Source organism: Muntiacus reevesi, chromosome 7, assembly GCF_963930625.1.
Source record: "Muntiacus reevesi chromosome 7, mMunRee1.1, whole genome shotgun sequence".
Taxonomy (NCBI): Eukaryota; Metazoa; Chordata; class Mammalia; order Artiodactyla; family Cervidae; genus Muntiacus; species Muntiacus reevesi.
This window is the reverse complement of record NC_089255.1, coordinates 43,104,234-43,128,220: the sequence shown is the minus strand read 5'-3', so window position 1 is coordinate 43,128,220 and position 23,987 is coordinate 43,104,234. Positions and strand designations below refer to the sequence as shown.

General features: G+C 37.6%; 1 protein-coding gene and 1 non-coding gene across 3 annotated transcripts in view; both read right to left on the bottom strand.

The window, feature by feature from the left end:
• GNG2 (G protein subunit gamma 2) overlaps positions 1–23,987 on the bottom strand; it is a 124,255-nt gene that overhangs the window by 71,286 nt on the left and 28,982 nt on the right. The gene's annotated exons all lie outside the window — the stretch shown is intronic.
• LOC136172813 (U2 spliceosomal RNA) lies at positions 19,266–19,457 on the bottom strand. Its single transcript, XR_010664142.1, has one exon. It is a non-coding gene; the product is annotated as a U2 spliceosomal RNA (small nuclear RNA).

Here is a 23,987-nt window from a genome sequence, read left to right as displayed (position 1 = left end):
GCTTGAGTTAATTTGCTACGTAGCCATGGAAAACTAATACAGGACCCAATCAGCTATGTAATTTTTAGTGCCTGTCTCCCAATCTACATGTATCACTTTTTAAATGACCATCTTTATGCTCTAAACTTAATCTCACATTGGTTTCCACTCTGCATCAACCCTGAACTGGCAACAACAGCAATGACAGTCAGTATCAGGCATTTTATTCCGTCCTCAGGAGGGGTCCAGTAATGAACAGGGAAGGGGGACTGAGTGCAACAGAGGTCACCAGAGCCTGAAACTGATCTGGTCTCAGACCTTCAAGTTAAAATTGTGTGTTTTTCCATACACAAAAATAAACTCAAAATGGATTAAAGATCTAAATGTAAGACCAGAAACTATAAAACTCCTAGAGGGGAACATAGGCAAAACTCTCTCTGACATAAATCACAGCAAGATCCTCTATGACCCCCTCCCAGAATATTGGAAATAAAAGCAAAAATAAACAAATGGGACCTAATGAAGCTTAAAAGCTTTTGCACAACAAAGGAAACTATAAGCAAGGTGAAAAGACAGCCTTCAGAATGGGAGAAAATAATAGCAAACAAAGAAACAGACAAACGATTAATCTCAAAAATATACAAGCAACTCCTGCAGCTCAATTCCAGAAAAATAAACGACCCAATCAAAAAATGGGCCAAAGATCTAAACAGACATTTCTCCAAAGAAGACCTACAGATGGCTAACAAACACATGAAAAGATGCTCAACATCACTCATTCTCAGAGAAATGCAAATCAAAACCACAATGAGGTACCATTACACACCAGTCAGAATGGCTGCTATCCAAAAGTCTACAAGCAATAAATGCTGGGGAGGGTGTGGAGAAAAGGGAACCCTCTTACACTGTTGGTGGGAATGCAAACTAGTACAGCCACTATGGAGAACAGTGTGGAAATTCCTTAAAAAACTAGAAATAGAACTGCCATATGACCCAGCAATCCCACTCCTGGGCACACACACTGAGGAAACCAGAACTGAAAGAGACACATGTACCCAATGTTCATTGCAGCACTGTTTATAATAGCCAGGACATGGAAGCAACCTAGATGCCCATCAGCAGATGAATAGATAAGAAAGCTGTGGTACATATACACCATGGAATATTACTCAGCCATTAAAAAGAATACATTTGAATCAGTTCTAATGTGATGGATAAAACTGGAGCTCATTATACAGAGTGAAGTAAGCCAGAAAGATAAACACCAATACAATATACTAATGCATATATATGGAATTTAGAAAGATGGTAATGATAACCCTATATGTAAGACAGAAAAAGAGACGCAAATGTATAGAACAGAGTTTTGGACTCTATGGGAGAAGGCGAGGGTGGGATCATCTGAGAGAACAGCATTGAAACATGTATATTATCAAGTGTGAAACAGATCGCCAGTCCAGGTTGGATGCATGAGACAAGTGCTCAGGGCTGATGCCCTGGGTTGACCCAGAGGGACGAGATGGGGAGGGAGGAGGGAGGGGGGATCGGGTTGGGGAACACATGTAAATCCATGGCTGATTCATGTCAATGTATGACAAAACCCACTGAAATGTTGTAAAGTGATTGGCCTCCAACTAATAAAATAATATTTAAAAAAAATAAAAAAATAAAAAAAAAATAAAAAGCTTTCCATCTTTTTAAACCATTACTTTATTGACTCAGGTAGTGACTCAAATGAAATGTCACAAGACGACATCCATAACAAAGAGAAAAGAACGGAAGAGCTGAAAGAACTGTCCGTTATTTCCTTGTAAGTAAGGGTCTCTGATGAAAGAAGAAATGAATTGCTTTCATATGTGGGTTTAATTCTGCTCAATGTCCAGTGCAGTGAGGGAAATGAGCTTTCACCATTTTAGTCTTTTTTGCTTTGTCAGTGTGCTTCCACTCAAGACTCTTATTTTTAATGTTTTTTTAATCTAGTCATAAGCATCTGTTTAAATTATTCTAGGAATGGCTTTTATTTTCTGTTTCTAAATGGCTTGCATATGTAGTAGGCATTTTTGCATAACTGGAAAAAAAAAAAGTATGAACCATCACCTCAAGAGCTAGTGAGAGGCTGGAAATCAAGGCCAGCATATTCGGGCGGGGGAACCAACCTCTCCCAAGACACTATCAATTTGCTGCCAGCCTGGGCCAAGGAGACTTGGCAGTGGACGCCAGCCTGACTACAATCCAGGAACTGTCATGCCTGTGCCTCTGGTGTGACCTAGTAACAAAGTCAGAGTTCCCACAAAGGCTTCTACAACTGGCTGCACATGAAGCATATTCTATACCTATGTGTTGTTCTGTTTTCACAAGAATACATAGATGACAGTGTGATACATCAAATGCAAATTCATTTAAAAACACTATTCAATTAAGAGCTAGATATTAAAAGTTTGGCTTCTATTACATACTATTACCAAGATTTGTAAAGTTTTATTTAAAATATGGCTTTTCCAATTGACATATTGAGAATCATTGTACTAGAAATGCTACAGGGAGATTAAAAAAATTTTTGTTCTCCATTGAAATGTAACTGCATTCTGATTGTTTCACTCACTGCTTGAGTGTGAAAATCTTGTACATTGATTAAAGCAAATCATGCTGTATGCATAAATTTACATTTACAGAATACACACTTTAGAAGAAAGAAGAGCAGTTTCATTATAAAGTATGGCATACAAAATGTATCATAATGTCATATTTCCTACTGGGTAAAAAAATTTCATATGAAACTGTGAAATAAAGAAGGAAGGAGGAGGAAAGAAGAAACAGAATATGGCCTTTGAGGCCAGGTGTAGGAAACTCCTGCCTCATATGGAAGATTCTAGAAACTTTAGTGGACCTGTGTTTACTGGCTTAGAAGGGTGAAAGAAAATGTGTCTGTCTCTATGGTGGCCTGAGTCACCACAAATGAACCCCTCTTTGTAAAGGACTGTGTAAGATGGTAAGGCACTTTAATTGCTCCTTTTCCTCCTTTTCCTTGCTTCTTCCCAAGCTTTGAGACAGAGAGACATATACACACTACTACATATAAAATGGATAGCTATTATAATAAGGACCTATCATATAGCACAGGAGAAAAAAGTTAACTCTTCTTAATACTCTGTAATGACCTATATGGGAAAAGAATTTTTAAAAGGGTGGATATATGTATGTGTATAACTGATTCACTTTGCTGTACAGTAGAAACTAATATTTTAAGTTAACTATACTTTAATAAAAATTAGAAAAAAAAATCCACTGTACAGGTACATCACTGAAGCTACTGCTTAGAAATCTGAAAAGGAAGCAAGCAATGTGGAGAGTGGAATCTGCTGGATGTGGGTGTGATGGCAGCTACTCTGGGCTTTCTGAGGCAGCTATGGCAGCAGTTTAGCAGCAGAATTCAAGCTCCCAGTGTTGGGTTTCAGCTGTGTGAACTCGTGTTTGCATCCCGTAGAAGCAGTAGTAGCGTCTTCTCTGGACCAGCTCTACAGTGTAATTTGGGTGCGTGTCTGAGTATGCATGCTCCATATGTAAAGATCCTCCCGTTCTCCCAGGGATTGTTTGAATGCTACCTATCCTTTTGGTAAATTCATTTTATGCCCAAGTTAGTTGCTACTGCTTTAAATGCCCAAGTTAGTTACTACTGTTTTAATTAAGAATGTCCACAGTGGATAAACCTGGGAACAGAACACCGTTCTCTGAGGTTTGAGTCTTCATTATGTCCATCATGGGCCACCTGATTAGGAGTCAGGTCATAGCCACTATGTGACTGAGTTCTTCCCAACTACAGACTTGGTAGTACTTTTCAGTTTCTGATCTTGGGGGGACATAAAGAAAAATACTGAATACATCTTCTGAGTTCTTGCCATCTCCTTAGAATTTATTGTGCATGTCTACACTACTTGACTAACAATATTCTCGCTGATCTTAGAGAAAAAAAAGAGAACAAGAGATCTGAAAAACTCTACAAAAGGCTAAAAACCATGCGGGTCTGGAAACATGTGCGCCCACTGCCAAGGGGGAGCAAAAATTACAATAACCTAAAAACAGATGTCTTTTTCCACTTTGCCCAAGATTTTCAGTATCACTGATGACACCTGACCAAATGTGAATACATTAAATCTATGCTCCCACTAGAACCATATGCAGTCAATTCTTATTGTTCATGGCAGTGTGTTCTTTAAGTTGCCATAAATAATAAGCGAGCAAATACTGAAGCACTGTATCCAGGGGAAATACAGGATTAAGTTCCTGGGAGCTCAGGTCACAACACTTGATCAACTGATCAACACATAACCTTGTTTTATGTATGTTTCTGTTTATTAACACATCTTATCTAGTATATTGATTGGCTTTTTATATGGACCATTTTTAAAGTCTTTATTGAACTTGTTACAATATTGCTCGGTTTTATGTTTTGGTTTCTTGGTCCTGAGGCATGTGGGATCTTAGCTTCTCAATCAGAGATCGAACATGCACACTCACCCTTGGAAGATGAAGTTTCAACTACTGGACCACCAGGGAAGTTCCTAATATATTATTGTTGATTCATTAATATTGAAATCAGGGGCAACAATACTACAATTCATACCTGAAGGAATCTTATCTAACACATGTATTTTCTCCATAAGGCACATCACAGACTTCTTCCACTTAGGAATTCTAGACAGCACATCAGCACGATACTCTGGGCAACATTTTGAATAGTATAATCACCACCACCACCAACAAAAAAAGCACAATAATGTGAAAAACACAGCATTAAATAGACCGTGAAAAGAACATTTTGTTTAAACTATGAAAGCTGAAACAAAAAGGCAGAGTGTGTCTTTGGTTTGGCCTAAACTGGGACTATACATGTTGAGCAACTCAAATTTTTCCTCCTTTGTTTATGTCTGTGAATGATTGTGAAAATGCTGTTGAGTTTTGATTGGGGGACTACAAATAAATTTTAGTAAGTAGGCAAATTCACACATAAGGAACAACTGTGCTCTGTTCCCAGAAATATTCCTACATACCATGAATTGCTTTTGAACACTGCTATCCCACATCACCCTTTTGAATTTATGTGTCATGAATCTGTAGGAGCAATGTAAATTGCAAAGAGAAAATAATCCTCAATTTTGAGAAAATTAATTTGGGGTTAAATTTTAATGTGCTAAGAATGATCTGTGGTAATTTCTATATTAGGAATCTGTATAGGGAGGCAAATATTTCTTTAAGATTTCTTGTTTATCCATTAAAAAGGAACTTATTAATAAAGACATCCTACCAGCTTTTCATCTGGATGCTTCCTACTGCCTCTCACATTTTCACTCAATAGATGCTTTGTTTTTAAACACAGCTGCAAACAGAATATGTGTATTAGTTAACATTTCTTCTAAACTTCTCCATGAAATTCTCATGTGTATCATTTTAAACGAGTGTACAATATTCCACCAAGCTGTCAAATGTTTTGATGGCTTCCAACTCAGTGACTGAACTGAACTGAACTGAATCCCTGGGTTGGGAAGATCCCCTGGAGAGAGGAAAGGCTACCCACTCCAATATTCTGGCCTAGAGAATTCCATGGACTGTATAGTCCATGGGGTTGCAAAGAATCGGACATGACTGAGCGACTTTCACTTTCAAGTTTTGCTATTTTAAATAGCTCTACAATACAAAGCCTGGCGTGCTGTGATTCATGGGGTTGCAAAGAGTTGGACACGACTGAGCGACTGAACTGATCTGAAATGAAACATTTCTAAAGAAAAGTTTTCATTTTTTTTAAAACATTTTTTTCCTGAGAATAAATTCCTCAGGAAATGGGTGAAGAAAGTAAGCATCCTTGATTACTATTAACTATAAATTAACTGAGGACTTCCTTGGTGGCTCAGACGGTAAAGCGTCTACCTACAATGTGGGAGACCTGGGTTCAATCCCTGGGTTGGGAAGATCCCCTGGAGAAGGAAAGGGCAACCCACTCCAGTACTCTTGCCTGGAAAATCCCATGTTTGGAGAAGCCTGGTGGGCTACAGTCCATGGGGTCAAAAAGAGTAGGACACGACTGAGCAACTTCTCTTTATAAATTAACTAAGTCCCTTCAGAAAGGGAGATTTCCTGTTTCCCCGACGGTTCTTCAGCACTGGTTTTCTATTCCTTTAAATTTGCTAAATTAATTGCTGTGAAATTGTATCTCATGATTGTTTTAGTTAGTATTTATGTAATTACTGGTGAGGATAAAGAGCTTTTTCATATACTGATTCAGTCATTCACTTAGTCAATTAACATTTATGAAGTCCCTACCCAGCAACCAACAGACTAGGTTTACTCAGATACAGTTTCTGCCCTTGGGGAACCTCCCCTCTGCCTGCCTTTACTTTTATACAAATTGCCTATTAAAATTCAGCTGTCTGACTCCTGGAGGCTGTGTCATCTCTTAAACGTTGAATAAACACTTATTTAAATTCAAACAATAAATCTTTACCTATTATAATGCCAATAGCTTCCCAACTAACTTGTTTCCTTAATTTTGATGGTTAAGTTGAATAATTTTAACTTTAAATAGCCAGAAATGAATCATAGTCAAAATATTTAACTGGCAAGATAAAATATTAATATATAATAAGCCAAAAATGTTTAACCAAAATATATTTAACATCCCTTTTAGTTGCTGAATTAACTACATCTTAAAATATGCATAAATGATATGTTATACGGAAAATGATTTACCAAAATATTCTAGAAATTTCCAAATCAATTGTTGATTTTCTTTTACAAATGGTGGTGGTGCTCTTCAGTTGATGCAGCTGTCACTTAGCTAAGTGATGCCCCTCTTCAAACTACAGGTCCACATCAATGATGTCACCGTGATATTGGCAGTCACAAAAACTCTGGTGTCTTTGTTGCAGCTAGGCGTGCTACAGGCCTTTCACTGCATGTAGAGAGCTAGATGCCAATGCTTGCTGGATGGCCTCTGTCTGCCCTGCTACCACTGCAACTCTCGGGAGCCCTGGGCCAAAGAGAGGACCTGCCTCTCCTACTGCCCCCCAGACACCAGGCTCTAGTTGACACTCCTCCCCGGTCCATTACCACCTCCACAGTCACTGATCGGCAACATCGTTAGGTTCTCATAACCTCAGCCAAGGATAATTTCTCTTCACCAACTGATACAAAAGCACTGTAGTATTTGAACACTCAATGCAGCTCTGCTGTATCAACTGATGATTAGCCTTAGTTACCCCGTAAGATATGTTTTACATGAAATGATTTTTCAAAAACATAATTCGTGCAGATTTGACACCTGTTTAGATAACAGATCCTAAACATTCCCAAATACTTTAGATGGTCAACTTGGCAGGATGTAGGAACACACTGGAATCATCCTTAAATTGCTCCATATTTGAACTCTGCATGCACTGGCTGAATATCTGACCCAAATGAACCAAGCCCAAAGTCAGCTGATGAGAATATTTAATTGCCAGGAGGCACACTGTGAATACTGAGTTCCTCTTTCTGCAATTAGACAACCAATAGATCCAAATTCTTTAAGGTTGAGTCCCATTAGCAGGAAAGAACTGAGCACAGTGAAAGTTCAGTGACCGAGCAGTTTCTCTCTGCTCTTCCCCAGATGATCTCTCCTCTTTCAGAGAACTTGGAGACAAGGAAACGGGATAGCTCTGAGAGTAAAACTATTAAGTCTGTTAAGAAAAGTCTTCCAAAACTCAGAAATAAGGCAGAATGATTACTGTGTACCCTTCAATGTCACACAAGAGCATTGTCTAAAAGCTCATTTGATCACTGTAAGAAGGACAGCTTTTTTTTCCCCTACTTACTATTGATTAGGGCCTGACTCTATAAAGCTAGACAGTCATTTGTAGAAAATCAGTAAATTACATATGGAATTTTTTTCTGGTAGAGATGCACATTAGTTGACTTAAAAAACAACCCCAAAGCTTACGTCTTTATTGACCTATAGGATATTAACCAGTTTAATATATAACTTGAAAATCTTATTTCGACATTCTTTCTCTCATAGACTATACATACTTCTTATATCAATTTTTTCATTCACTCTTTCCTTTAATGAGCTAATTAACTCTTTGACATGTGCTTACTATGCATTTGGATGAGATTCATGTTTTTAACTTTTTCAAAATTGACTTTGACAGTCACAGCTTAATGGGTGCAGCGGAGATCTGCAAAGACATCATCAAAGAGACAGGATTACGTACTTTCAGACAGATCTGACTAGACTGATGGCAGTGACTTGACTAAATTAATATCATTATCTGTCAGTTAGGAAGGGGAAATGGGTGAGCCAGCAGCAAAAGCTTCATAAGTAAATGTCCATCCATCAAAGCAATGACCAAGGGGATATGGTCCACTTGGCAGGTACATGCCTATGTCTTCAGTGGGTGATGAGCCTGATGCCACCAACATTCAAACCATATACTGAGCTCCCTTTTTCCCATTTTCATGCTCACTGAGTAACCTCTGGATTATAAGATGGTTTCTCAGGCAGGGAACTGACTCACTGCTCAGGCCAACATGAGTAACCCAGCCAGTTTGTAGTCTCATTTTTCATTGTAGATTAGTAAATTGTCATTGGCATGTGGTTTTAGATTCCAGTTCTTTGTGGAACCTGACAGCGTGTGTCTGTGTTGTGACTTCAATCAACTCTGGTTCTTCAACTAGATCAAGTTTCTAGGCCTGCAAGCTGTGGCTGACCCCAGAACATGTGATCCCACCAAGGGAAATGCCAGCTGGTCATAATTCTGGTGACAGGGCTTCTCAAACTCTCTGTGGTTCTGGACATGTTTTTGGTTCACTTGTTTGTTTTTGATTTTCAATCCCTGTGGACCAATACTTCTATAAAATTTAATAAAAATACATTTCCAGGAAAATGTAATTTTAAAAGAGCCATAGAAAACATAGGCTCATTTTAAAAAAATCATTAGATTCAGCAGAATCCAAATTGCTCTGCAATATAGAAGTTTCTTTTAAAAGTAGAAAAGTTGCTCAATTTATGTACTTCTCTCAGGTCCAGGGACTTTACTTCATCTGGGAATTTGTTAGAAATGCAAATTCTTGGGCCTCATCCCAGATCTACTGAAGCAGAAACTCTGGGGTGGGGCCCAGCCATCTGTGTTGTAACAAGACCTGAGGTGACTGTGATTTTTTGCTCATTTTTACGAGACTCACTCATCGAGAATGAGTACACATCAGAAACCACAAGCCCAAAAGGCAAAGGGGCCAAGCAGGGACAAAGATGCAATTTTGATAAGATGAGGATGCTAAGGAAATGGAGAGTCCCTGGCAAACTGTAGTCTCAACGTTCCACATAGGAGCCTTCAAATACACACATACACACAGATACACACCCACCTCTGGTCAAACGAAATTTCTCCTGGCAAGTGTCAGACCCCAGTCTATTGCTTTTTCTACATGTGTATTTATAGAACTCACAGCCTTCATAAAATGACAAGCTGCTTTTCCCCCAATAATTGTTTACACTCAGAGTATTCGATATGAAATCCTACATAAATGAAGCCTTATTCTTGAGGTCTTCTCTGTCACAATAATCTATGTTTCCATTTTTAATTCTGTATCACACCATTCTGAACTGTGAGACATTTTAAATCATCCTTGCTATTTTTTGATAGTTTGAAAATTAATTCTCACCAATTAGTTTTAAAATAATTTTGCTATATTCCATAAAGTGTCCTGTCATAAAGTAATTAACTATTACTTAACTATTAGTTCACCTGGTGAGGGGTTAGGGAAAAAAGAGGTCTTGGATTCCTATCCCAACTCTACTGCTCAGTAACCCTGTCGCTTTGTGCAAGATATCAAGCCTTGGCCTGAAATGGCAACAGCAATGTCTCCCTCACAAGCCTGGTGTAAGAAATTAGTAAAACAACATATGCAAATCACCTGTCAATTTGCAGATGATTCAGAACACCACTGCCTTTTCCCTTCTTCCCATTCTCAAACATGGCAGCCCCTCCTCTTTCCTATCTGATTAACAGTTTTCTTTATTTCCCAGAAGAAACAAAGAATCAAACAATCCTGAAAGTGATAACTTTCTCCCTTTGTACTTCTTGCCTATGACCTAATTATTTTATATACAGAATTTTTACTACAAATACTTTTGGGTGAGTTGTATTATGTTCATAAACTATGACATATATTTTCTAAATTTTTTTCCTTATTGAAAGTTTCTATGTGTTCAAGAATATACTTTTGAAACTTCCTATATGTCTGAGAAAAATATTTTCCACTGCCAACAAAAATAAAAATAAATTGGATTATGTCAAAATTTAAAACTTCTGTGCAGCCAAACCCACAATTAACAGAGTAAAAAGAAGACTCATAATGTGGAAGAAAATATTTGCAAATCACATGAGTTAATATCCAGAGTATAAAAAAAAAAACTCCTACAAATCAATAATAATAAACAGACAACCCAATTAAGAAATGGGCAAATGACTTAATATACTTTTCTCCAAAGATACAGAAGTGGTCAGCAAGTACTTGAAAAGATGCTCAGTGACACTCATATGCTTTTGCTTGGGTACTTTTGCTGAGAATATAAAATGATACAGTTATGGAAAACAGTATGGCTGTTTCACAAAAAATTAACAATATATATTCATATGATCCAACAATTCTTGAAGAGATATATATATACTCAAACATTATTTACAACAGCCCAGAGTTGGAAGCAAACAAGTGTCTATCAGTAGATGAATGGATAAATAAACTTTGATACACACATACACACAATGGAATATTATTCAGACTTAGAAAGAAATTCTGACATGCTATAACATGGATAAACTTTGAAGACATTATACTAAGTAAAATAAGCCAGTTACAAAAAAATTACTGTGAACAAATATACTGTATATATACTCTAACATGGACTCCCCTGGTAGCTCAGATAGTAGAGAATCTGACTGCAGCGCAGGACACCCACGTTTGATCTCTGGGTTAGGAAGATCCCCTGGAGAAGGGAAAGACAATCCATTCCAGTATTCTTGCCTAGAGAATTCCATGGACAGACCATAGCGTTGCAGAGCCCGACACGACTGAGCGAGCGACTAACATTTTCCACTTTCCATACTCTTATATGAGGTGCCTAGAATAGTCAAGTTTATACGGACAGAAAGTAGAATTGCTGTTGCCAGGGGCTAGGGGCAGAAAGGAATGGAAAATTACTGTTTAAGGGGTACAGAGTTTCAGTTTTGCAAGATGAAAAGAGTTCTGGAAGTGGATGATGGTTGCACAATGAGAATGTGCTTAAGATCACTGAACTGTACATTTAAAAATGGTTAAGATGGTAAATTTTATGTTATGTGTAATTTACCACAATTTCAAAACAAAAAACCTCAAAAAACCCAAGATGTTTATTTCCCTTTCTCTACCTTTAATTTTGTCATAAATCATAATAATTCTGCCTTACTGTTGGTACTGTCCTTGCTTCAGTTCCTTCCAGCTTAGGCCTGGGCTGGGGATGGCCCAAGTCCCAGGAAAGAGGCTGTTCAGAGGTTGTGAGCTCAACCAGAGAATGGCCAAACCTTAGCTGAGGCAAGGCCAAGCAAAAGCTGATGGGCAGAAATGTGCTGGGAGAGGGAAAGACATTGAGTGCCCCGCAAAGAGCCTTGAAGCAAGCGCTTATTTGTCAGCTAATTTTCAAGACCAGAATCATGCAGCAGAGACAGGGAAAGTCTCAGAAACAGTCTAGTCCTTGAAGATAAATTCTAGAGTAGAGACAGGTTTCCAGAAAGCTGATGAGGCACTGTCAGAGGTGGAGATTTTATACACATACAGCCCTTCCTTCCCCTTTTTTCCCACCATTCCTCACAGCAGCTGAGGGGTAAATAAACAGAATTTTAAGGGTTTAGCAGTCTGGATCACTCTTTCTATTTCATTTTCACTAAATCCTCATGGTATCACAGCCAGGACCTAGAAGGCAGAGTTGACAATGTCTATGTGCTGTAGTGGACTATCAAAGAAAGTAGGAAGAAGTTCTGCAAAAAATTAAAAAGAGGAGCTTCCCTGGTGATGCAGTGGTGAGGAATCCACCCGCCAACACAAGGAATGGGGGTTCGATTCCTGGCCTGAGAATATTCCAACCATAAGACGCTCACCCCAACTATTGAGCCCACCTGCTACAGTCACTGAAGCCCGTGCATGTAGAGCCCATGCTTCACAACACAGGAAGTCCACGCACCACAACAAGAGGCTAGCCCCCACTCACCACAACTGGAGAAGGCCCATGTGCAGCAATGAACAACCAGCACAGCCATAAATAAACAATAAATCTTTTTTTAAAAATTAAAAATAAAATTACCATATGATCCAGCAATTCCTCCTCTGGGTATTTATCCAAAGGAAACAAAAACATCAACTTGAAAAGATATCTGCATCCCCATGTTCACAGCAGTATTATTTACAACAACAAAGACTTTCAAGGAAAGAACCTAAATGTCCCTCAGTGAAGAGGTAAAGAAAATGTGATACATACACATACAAAAGAATCTTATTCGGCCATAAAAAACAACGAAATCTTGCTATTCATGCCAACATGAGTGGACTCGGAGGGCATTACAGTAAGTAAAACAAGTCAGACAGAGAAGGAAACACGGGATGCTCTCACTTATAAGTAGAATCATAAAACAAAACAAATTCCCCCAACACATAGAACAGACGTGATTGCTAAGAGGTGAGGAGGGGGACATATGGTTTGTGAAATGGGTGAAGATGGTCAAAAGGTACAAACTTTCAGTAATAAGTCCTTGGATGTAATATACAGCATGATGACTAGCATTAACAATACTGTAATGGATATTTTGAAGTTTCTAAAAAACATCTTAAAAAGTTCTCATCCCAAGAAAAATAAATTTGTAACTATATGGTGATGCATGTAAACTAGACTTATCTTGGTGACTCTTTTGCAATATATTCATACATTGAATCATTACATTGTATGTCGTACATTCTAAACGAGTGTGTTATATATTATTTATGTCTCAATTTAAATAATAAAGAAGAAAGCAAGGTATAGTGACTTGGCCATAGCAACCCTTGTCTGGTAAGTGCTTCCCTGTGGTGGCAGAGGCTGCAAACTTACAGAACTGAAGGACTCTGCAATGAAATGAACATTTGTATTCAATGCACTTCCTAACATTTTGTTGTTGCTGTTGTTCTTACTATTTTTAAATCAGACAAAGAACCTTCCCTGGTCTTTTGTGGCTATTTTGTTTGGCCCATTGGGCTTTCTTGGAGCTATTATTTTCACGGATTTTCCTTTCTTTTTCTTCTTTACTTTTTCTCCCCTCCCTCCCTCTCTTTCGCTGCCATGTGTGGAATCTTAGTTACCCGGCCAGGAACAGAACCTGTGTCACCTGCAGTGGAAACATGGAATCCTAACTACTGCACTGCCGCGGAAGTCCCTTTGTTTTTAAACGAGTTATCTTTTCAGCTTTGTTTCATGTTACTTTCTTGTATTTTTCACTTTTTATTAAACAGGGATGAGGAAGCAAGGAAAGAACTCTGGGAACAATCTTTCTTTCTGGCCAGATCTGTGGCCTATACTTACCCCAACACACATCTACGTCAGACCCAGCAAAACCTAAATGGAGGGGCTATTTCTATCCTTAAAATTATTCATGCAAGTCTTTCAAAAGAACCACTTAGAAAGAAAGAAATTCTCTGTCCTTTCCTGTATAATTTAAATACTTCACAATCATTTGTAAGCAGTAATATTAGCCTCAAAGGTTGGAATAATACCACTCCAAAATTTTCAGAATATGAGATCTGTAAGCTAGAATCTGTGGTCTCTAACATAGGTTACCACAGTACAGAGACAATTCACTTGAGAAACCAGGGCCATAGATGGAAAATAAAATAAATGGAAACAATACCCTGAGAGCAAGAACCTTGTAGAGAACACTCAGAGTGTTAAATCCATGGTCAGAGGGTCTCCCTCCCTTTCATAATGACCTGCCTCCCAACAACCTCATTTCAAGGCAGGACTAGGAAAGAACAGCATTATTATGCAGATATTTCCCATGGTCTTCCTTTAAAACATTATTCTTCCACACACTGTAGGACATGCTGTTGTTATAAGCTATGAGATCCTGGCCTCAAACATGGTAGGGCCAAAGCCATGCTCTGACCTGACCCCAACGAGTTCCATCTAGCCTTTCACCAAAGGAGTTCCCTGCCTCCTCCAAAACCAGATAAGAAGGGGCCCAAGCAACCTGGTAATAATCTTCTCAGGGAAATACAGACCATATTACAAATAGGCATATGTCCCTGGAAAGCAAATTTGATCACTCATTTACTCAGCCAGTAACTTTTTCATCAGTTAAACTTCTCAATCCATCTCTCCTTCTTGAAGTGACCATGAGAGGTCTGATTCAACTGCAAACTTGATTCCATCTGTAAACCTTGCTCAACAGACATCTCTTAATTCTAACATTATCCTTTTAACACCACAACTTCATTCCCACAACTCCCCATAGAGTTGTGAGCGACATAACCCTGCCTCCCACATCTGTCTTCATCCTTATTAGCTACAGGAGCCATCACTTCTACAGCTGCAGGACCTTAGGAAGTCTCCTTCTTCCCAAAGATGATTAAGCCAAGGAAATGTATACATTTCCTAACTATAAATGAATGAATAGTTTGACTCAATTACATCCACTCCAGATAAAGCCTGACTCGCCAACTCTACTTGGTAAACCCAGAGGTGTACAACATTTACTCTTAAATTTCAAAAGGCCAAAGCTTTTCCCTGGCCCGAGGGCTCTTGGTTCATACCTGATGATGTTAACCTTCATTCCCGGAATGCTGCCTCACCAAGAAGAGACCTCGCCTGAGTCACCACTTATACTTTTAACATTATTTGCTCAGGTGGGACTAGTGGTAAAGTGCCACGGTGGTAAACCTGCTAATGCAAAAGGTGCCAGAGATGCAGGTTTGATCTCTGGATCGGGAAGATCCCCTAGAGTAGGAAATGGCAACCCACTCCAGTATTCTTGCCTGGAAAATTCCATGGGCACAGGGGTCTGGTGGGCTACAGTCCATGGGTTGCAGAGAGTCAGACACAACTGACCATGAATGCAAAAAAAAAAAAAAAAAACCCACAACACTCTTCCTTATGCTTCTAAAGGTTTTCCCCTTTATCCATTTTGTTGTGATAGTCTCAGATATTATTATTCTCCATTTCCTTATAATTTAATGTAACATAGTTCTGTCTTATATTTTAACGAACTTTTAAGTACATCTGTTTTATGCAGATTAATTAAGCTTGGACAATTAACTATCTTTCTTTATTTCATCTTGTTTTTGCTATTTCTTATTTATGCTTAATACATGCCATTGGTATTAAACACTGTAGATATACTTCTGTCTCCTTTCTTTTGAAATATGTTTGTTGGAAAGCATTGAGTAAAACGATTTTCACTTAAACCACATCTGTACACCAACTTACACACAATCATGACAATCATCACATTCATTTTTCTGTTGTTTTCTACATATAGCCTTAGACTTTTATTGCATAAGTAAAAAAAAAAAAAAATTGAGTTACAGGTTTCAGCCCTTACCTGTCTTACCTTATTCTTAGTTCTTAACTGTTACTATGAAACTTTTCCTGGAGGGTCAGAAAGACATGAATTCAAGTTCTACTACTTATAAAAGCAGGGATTCCCTGGTAGCTCAGCTGGTAAAGAATCTGCCTGCAATGCAGGAGACCCCGGTTCAATTTCTGGATTGGGAAGATCCCCTGGAGAAGGGATAGGCTATCCACTCCAGTATTCTTGGGCTTCCCTGGTGCTCAGACAGTAAAGAATCCACCTGCAATGTGGGAGACCTGGGTTCAATCCCCGGGTAGAAAAGATTTTCTAAAGAAGGGAATGGCTACCCACTCCGGTATTCTTGCCTGGAGAATTCCATGGACAGAGGAGCCTGGCGGGCTACAGTCCATGGGATTGCAAAGAGTTGGACACAACTGAGCAACTTTCATTTTCACTTATCAAAGCAAGTTCCTTAAACCTCTCTGAAACTGTGTTCTCATCTGAAACGAGATCATACCATCAGGGTTTTATAAGAGTAAATGAAAAAATGTAAAGAACTTGATACATGGTAGTTGCTCCCTAAATATTAGCTCCCTTCTTCTCTTCCTTTTAAGCTTTAGATCACAATCTTATTCTGAAATGGGATGATGTGGTCAGAAGCATTGACCTCTCCTCAGTTGATTTTTCCGTCTTCCATCTTGAGTTGATAAGGCCGCTACAATACAAAGTTCTTGTTCTGGATCAAAGTGTAAGGTCAGTGACAATTTGGGGTTGGTGGGATATGTGAAAATCTTTCTTTAGCTTTCCCAAATGAATGCTATCTTGCCTGGATCATTTTTTTCCATAAAAAGAACAGCAGATGTTGTTTCATTTCCTTGGGGAGTCCATGGTCTTAATTGTGGCTGCATCTGATATCATTATTTGAAAGTTATCTGGACTTTCTTTCCAAATGTTTTAAAATTTCTTTTTCACTGAAGATTGAAGATACTATGAATAGTAAATGTCTTGATATCTTTCTCAGGGTATTCATTTTCATTTATAGGCCAAGTCTTTAATCAATTCTGAAAATACTTTTACCTTAAATTGTTTATTCTTCAAAATGTATTTCTTTTATTGGCTCATGTACTTACTTATTATTTTTAAGTTGAAATTCTATGCTCAATTTTCTATAAATGAGTTATTTTGATTCACCACTGTCTATGCACATTTATTTAAGCAACCTAATTTTGGAATTCATTTAGTAGTTAATAAGCATACTTCCCTAATTAACTATTGATATTTAGCAGTTATCAATGTATTCTTTACTACTTCTAGACATGTCCTTAATTATGATATTGCAATTTTACTACATGGCCTTTGCATCACAGCTTTATATCTTCTTTCTTATCATTTAGAGCATAGTTGAATCATTTTTGAACTCTGAGACTTTGTTGTTCTGAATCAGATAATTTTAAAGTTTATTGTTTGTTTGTAATTTTGTTCCTTGTGATTCTAACAGTTAAAAATTAGTTATTTTGAAAACTCTTCTTTGATTTGTTTTTTGAATACTGAGGTTGTACTACTGAAAATTTTTCTTTGTGACATTTTCATTGGCATTTTAATGGGTTTAATATGAAGAAGTCTGTCTACACTGCTACTTAGGCTAGTGTTTTCCAAGAAGTAAAAATATTTCTACATGTAAACGCCAGCCTTTAAAAGTAAATACAGGAGTACTGTAGATGTTTTTTAAACTGATGATAAGTTATTATCCAATAAGTAATACTCCTCATCAACTTCATATCTTGAGATTTTATTTTCAAATGAACTTCTGTACAAACAGATAAAAGTATACTTCGAAGAAAACAGAAATGTAAATACAGTCATTAGTTTCCTCTAAGACCCACCTTTAAATAAGTCACGGCCAATCTAGCACTGGGAGAAGAAACGATGTACCTAACCACACAAAGTTCAGAGCACAGCCTCTGTCTGCCCCATGGCAGCAAAGCTGGAACGAGGTCAGGCGGTACAAAGCCCTCCTTTAACAGTCTTTAAGTCAGCTTACCACATCCATCCCTGGAGATGGGACCTAGGGACTCCTCTGCATTTTAGCCTGAGAATAAGTTTTAGCCTTAAGAATAGAAACGTTATTTATATTTATCTTTTATCTAACCATTTAACCAAATTTTCAATTCCAAAAGAAATAAAAACTCTTATATACTGAGGAACACACTTTAGAAGAAAGTTCAGTGTTTATTTGAAAACCATTTGACAGTATTTTTAGAAGATATAAAACAAGACTTGAACAGACAGACATGATTCCTGGATGGAAAAAACTGCATGTAAAAAAGTTAATCCTTTCCAAATTAATATATAATTTTAATTCTGTCTTAAGCAGAATCTCCAATGACATTTTATATTGAAACAAAACCAGTTTAACCCTTATATGGGAAAAAATGCCAAATAATACCAAGAAACATTTTAAAAGAAGAGTAAAATAGGACTCAGTTGCTTTTCTATAGATTAAAGCCTAAAATGTAACTATCATAATCAAGATAGTATCATATTGATACAGGAATAGAAAACAGACCCAGGAAATATAATACAAGGTACAGAGATTGATAGATGTATATGTAAAACACTATAGGACTAAAGTTGCATTTGAACTCAAATAAAATAAATGGTGTCATCAGACTGGCTATACATTTGAAAGAACATAAAGTTATACTCATATGTCATACAAAATATATTTCAGATAGAATATATATATATATATAATAAATCAATACAAGCATTAGAAGAAGAATTAGAAGGCTACTGGCTTAGACAGAAGAAGCCTTCCGAAGATAGAAACCATAAAGGAAAAAATACATGTGGCTAAATACTAAAAAATTTTTGGAAAGCAAAATATAATGTAAACAAAATCAAAGACAAATAATATACCGGGAAATAAACAACTGTATCATATAGAACAAACAAAAAATTACTATCATTAATAATAAACTAAGAGCTCCCAACAAACTGAGGAGTCAAATCATCTTAGAGGCATGAGCAAAGGATGTGAAATAACAATTCACAGAAGAAGCAAAAGAACAATAAAACGTGAAAACAGGGTCAACTCAACAAAATTCATGGGAATATAAGTAAAAATAGAACACCAATTTTCACCCAGAAGAGTAATAATACTCAGTGATGACTAAATACAGAAAACAAGCATTCTCACACTTGCTAATGGAAACCTGAACTGTTACAACTTTTTGGGAAAGGAATCTGGCAATACACTTTTAAATTGGAGATACATGTGTCCTTTGACTCAGCCCCCTGTCCCTCCCCCATCTTGGGATTCAACCAGGGTGAAGCACCACAAGTCAACCCAGGGAGATGTTAATTTTCTCCACAGGGACAGAGGAGTGAACATGATGCAATCATTAACATGAGTGAGTGAGAGCCACGCCTATGAGCTAGATGAATGTCTGTGACATTTATCATGAAAACACAGCTGCATGGTAATGCTTACATTTGAAAAATCCTCAAAGATAGGATATGTGTGCATGTGTGATTGAACTGTATGAAACTGCTGATATTCAACTCTTTTTGATCTAATAAATGCCAATCTTAGTCACAAGCTAACATAAATCTATTACATATTTATGAATATGAAAGAAATGTGGAATGATATACGCTAGCATTAACACTGGTAACCTGCTGGGGGGAGGGTAAAAGGGGAAAGGAGAAATTAGCTTCCTCATACATCTTTGCGCTGTTTTACCTGTTGAAATTTTTGCATATCAAAAATATCTAATAAAGAAAAACTTAAAGAAAAAACAGGAAAGGAACAAGACTCTCAGGCTGGCTATTACTTGGATACTACACTTGATCTTAGCCAAAAGGCTGAGAAGCGATCTGGCTATTACTTGGAAATATATCTATTGGCAGAATCTAGCAATGGTCCACTTAATTTTATCAAATGTAGTGAACAAACACATTTATTTTCTTGTCTCTTTCAATAAGATGATGCAAAATAAAAACCCAACCAAATATTTGTTAACCAAAACAAATTTCAGAATTTGCAGTAAGACTAACAAAAACAAAAATTCAGAGAACAATTAAGTGTTAACAAGTGGAGCGAAAGTCACACTTTTACACTGCTAATGAAGAATGAATCGGTGTAATCACTTTCAAACGACTTGGCATTACCTAATAAAGTTGCGCATTGCATATTGTATGACCTAGCAACTGAACTCCAAAGTATACATCCGAGAAGAACTCCTGGATGAGGACTAAGACACACATACAGAGTGTACTGTGCAGCACTTTCATGAGAGCAAAAAACTGGAAGCAACCCAAATGTCCCAAATGGGTTTAACAGAAAAAGTGTGGGATATTTTATACACAGGAAGAAATACTGATGTACTAATTAATACTAGATAGCAGGGAAAATGAGTGAATTTCAGCTGCATATATCCACCTAGTTATCCTCAAAATATAATGTTGGGTAAAAATCTAAGCCAGAGAAAAAGTATGATTCCATTTCAAAAAGAGGTGACACTAAACAATTTAAGAAAAAGCAGGGGAATGACAGGTAAAAGAAAAAGAATCCAGATCATGGCTTTCCAGGAAGAAGGAGAAAGGAGGGGCTGGAAGAAGCAAACAGGAGTCTTTAAAGACAGGGAGAAAAGTCAGAAAATGTATGTATGTTTCACCAATAATCTTTAATGTGTATATGTGTATACATCCATATATTTTCAGGATGTATGGTATCTTTCACTCACACACACATGTGCACACAGAATCTAGAGCTATGCTTGCTCATGCCTACAAAGCCCATCCTATTACTAGAGAAGTCACTTAATCATCTTACAGGAATGCTTTGCATTGCAGATGTTTAATATATAAATGAACAGATATATTTTAGAGTAATACTCAAAAGGAACAGCCCTGGGAGTCATGTTCTTCCAGAGTCAGGGTAAAGTGGAAATTTCTCTTACACAATTTTTTGTAGTGCACCAGAAACTGGCAAGACTGTATCAGAAAATCCAAGATAAACACACACACTGACATAAAAATTTTCAAATCACCTTGGGAAAACTTTGTTAAATCACAGCAAAAGCAAAGGGAACATTTCTGGGTAGAGTTACATGGGTTTTACTTTCACCCTGGGGTAATCCTTTGATTTACTTTCTAATTTAAATTACATGACACCAAAACTCAAGCCTCGGCAAGTAAGATTTTCAAAAGCAGGGGGAAAACATGCCATTTCTCAACTACAAAGCTTGAGTACCCAGGAAACACTGGTTTATTTGGAATAGACCAGATGAAGCTCTATTTCCAGATATTACAATGTTGGTCCTGATTCACAGCAGTGGAGCAGCTAAAAGCCTTCTATATAAGGTGGTGTTTTACCAGGTGAAGGAAGACAATTAGAAAAGGAGGAAGTCTGTCCTTATTCCCATCCTCCACAGCTGCTGGAAACCAAAGCTGTTCCTCTAATTGAATCACTGCTAATTCTATGCTACTGGCTTCTTTCCTTTCCCAAGGATTATTTTGAATATTTGGACGTCTACTTTGTCACTCTGTTCTGTCTATTGCTGTTAGGAGCTTGGTAAATAATCTGATTTAGCTAAGATGTTTTACCGACAGGATATCCTGTATCTGGTTAACTAAGGCTAGAGGAAAGAGTGGTGAGACAATCTGAAAGCATGTTATTTTTAAAAGGAAAGGAAAAGACACAAAAGTCAAAGTGGCTCCAGGCCCTTCACCATCTCAAGTAAACCAAAAACAGTATGATACTGAACTACCTCCCCAAACATGACTTATTTACAGATGCGACATTTTTACTTCCTCATTCTAGAAAGTTCCACCTCATGCTCGTGACCTGGAAATGCAGGTACAGCATGATCAATGAGGTAAGCAGCTCTAAGTTATCTCTTTAGCAAGTGAAAAATGTGAAACTAAATTAATTGCTGTGCCTGAATACATTTCCTTCAGCAAAGTTGCACAGATTGCTTTTTTAAAAATCAGCTTTAGTGAAATATAATGCACATAAAAATTTACCCTTTTAAAGCTGGGCTGGAAGAAGCAGAAGTTGGAATCAAGATTGCCGGAAGAAATATCAATAACCTCAGATATGCAGATGACACCACCCTTATGGCAGAAAGTGAAGATGAACTAAAAAGCCTCTTGAAAGTGAAAGGAGAGTGAAAAAGTTGGCTTAAAGCTCAACATTCAGAAAACTAAGATCATGGCATCTGGTCCCATCACTTCATGGCAAATAGATGGGGAGACAGTTGAAACAGTGTCAGACTTTATTTTTTTGGGCTCCAAAATCACTGCAGATGGTGACTGCGGCCATGAAATTAAAAGACGCTTACTCCTTGGAAGGAAAGTTATGACCAACCTAGATAGCATATTAAAAAACAGAGACATTACTTTGCCAACAAAGGTCTGTCTGGTCAAGGCTATGGTTTTTCCAGTGGTCATGTATGGATGTGAGAGTTGGACTGTGAGGAAAGCTGAGTGCCAAAAAATTGATGCTTTTGAACTATGGTGTTGGAGAAGACTCTTGAGAGTCACTTGGACTGTAAGGAGATCCAACCAGTCCATCCTAAAGGAGATCAGTCCTGGGTGTTCATTGGAAGGACTGATGCTGAAGCTGAAACTCCAATATATTGGTCACCTCATGCAAAGAGTTGATTCATTGGAAAAGACCCTGATGCTGGAAGGGATTGGGGGCAGGGGGAGAAGGGGACGACAGAGGATGAGATGGCTGGATGGCATCACTGACTCGATGGGCATGAGTCTGAGTAAACTCCAGGAGTTGGTGATGGACAGGGAGGCCTGGCATGCTGTGATTCATGGGGTTGCCGAGTGTCGGGCACGACTAAGCGACTGAACTGAACTGAAAGTATACAAAAGTCAGTGATTTTAGAAAATTAAAAAATTGTGCATCCATCACAACCATCAAATTCCAGAACATTTTCGTCACCCAAAAAAGAAAACCCATAGTTTTTAAGCAGTCAATCCCCATTTTTCCCTCCCCTACCCCAGGTCCTGAAACCATGAATCTACTTTCTGTATCTATAGGATCTTCCTGTTCTGGACATTTTGACAAATGGAACCATAGATTACATAGCCTGTTGTGCCTGATTTCTTTCACATAGCATAATGATTTCAAGGTTCATCCATATTGTAGTATAAATCAGTACTTCCTTTTTATGGCAAATAATATTCCATGGTATAGATACACCATAATTTTATCCATTCATCAGTTAATGGACATTTGGGTTGCTAATTTATGATAAAGAACAAAAGAAAGTCTAGAAAGCAGAAGGAACCAGCCTTCAGCTCAGAACTAAACCTAAGCCTGGGATTAATAGACAACTACTGAGATACCTGCTTTTACACTCCATTCCTATAAATCACATTACTCCTAGATTATGTTAGTAGAAATGTCAGCAGTCTTAACATGGAATATAAAATTTTTTCTTATACTATTATTCAGGGAAGAAGAAGGGAAATAGAATTAAAATATCAAAGGAGTGAACTCCTTTGATAGGTGAGCAGATAAATTGTGGCATCCCAATATTTTAGAATATTACTAAGTAATAAAAGGAATAAAATATTCATACATACAGCATGGATGCATCTCCATGTAATTATGTTGAGCAAAAGAGGCTAGTCAAAAGTAAATATAATATATTTCTGCATTTACATAAAACTCTGGAAAATGCAAACTCTTCTAGAGTGAGAGAAAGCAGATCATTAGTTGCCTGAAGATGGGGAAGGGAAAGGAGAGATTGTTACTGAGCATGAAGAAACTTTTATATGAATTTGTTCACTGTTTTGATGGTGGCTATGCTTTCATGGATGTATGCAGTCAATATTCTTCAACTTTAAATACATATCATTTATCATATGTCTGTTATACTGCATGTCAATTATATTTCAACAGAGCTGTTAAGAAAGACTATTTTTTAAAAACAGAATATACCACCCCCCTCCCAAAAAAAAGTAGGCTTCCCCAGGGGCTCAGTGGTAAAGAACCTGCCTGCAGTGAAAAAGACACAGGAGACACGAGTTTGATCCCTAGGTTGGGAAGATCCCCTGGAGGAGGGCATGGCAACCCACTCCAGTATTCTTGCCTGGAGAATCCCATGGACAGAGAAGACTGGCAGGTTACAGTCCAAAAGTTTGGAAAAAATTGGACACAAATGAAGCAACTAAGCATGCACCAAAAAATGTGAGCATGTGGAAAACACTACCTTTAGTTTGTAGATATGGTTTCGATTAATTCTGTAACAAGTTAAATTGCTCTCATTTTACACACAAGGATATTTGAGAATGTGAAAGCACAGAAGTTTTCCAAGATGGTCACAGTCAGTACCAGGCTGAGGTCTCAAAATTTACGTCCTTTTCATTACACCACACTGTCTT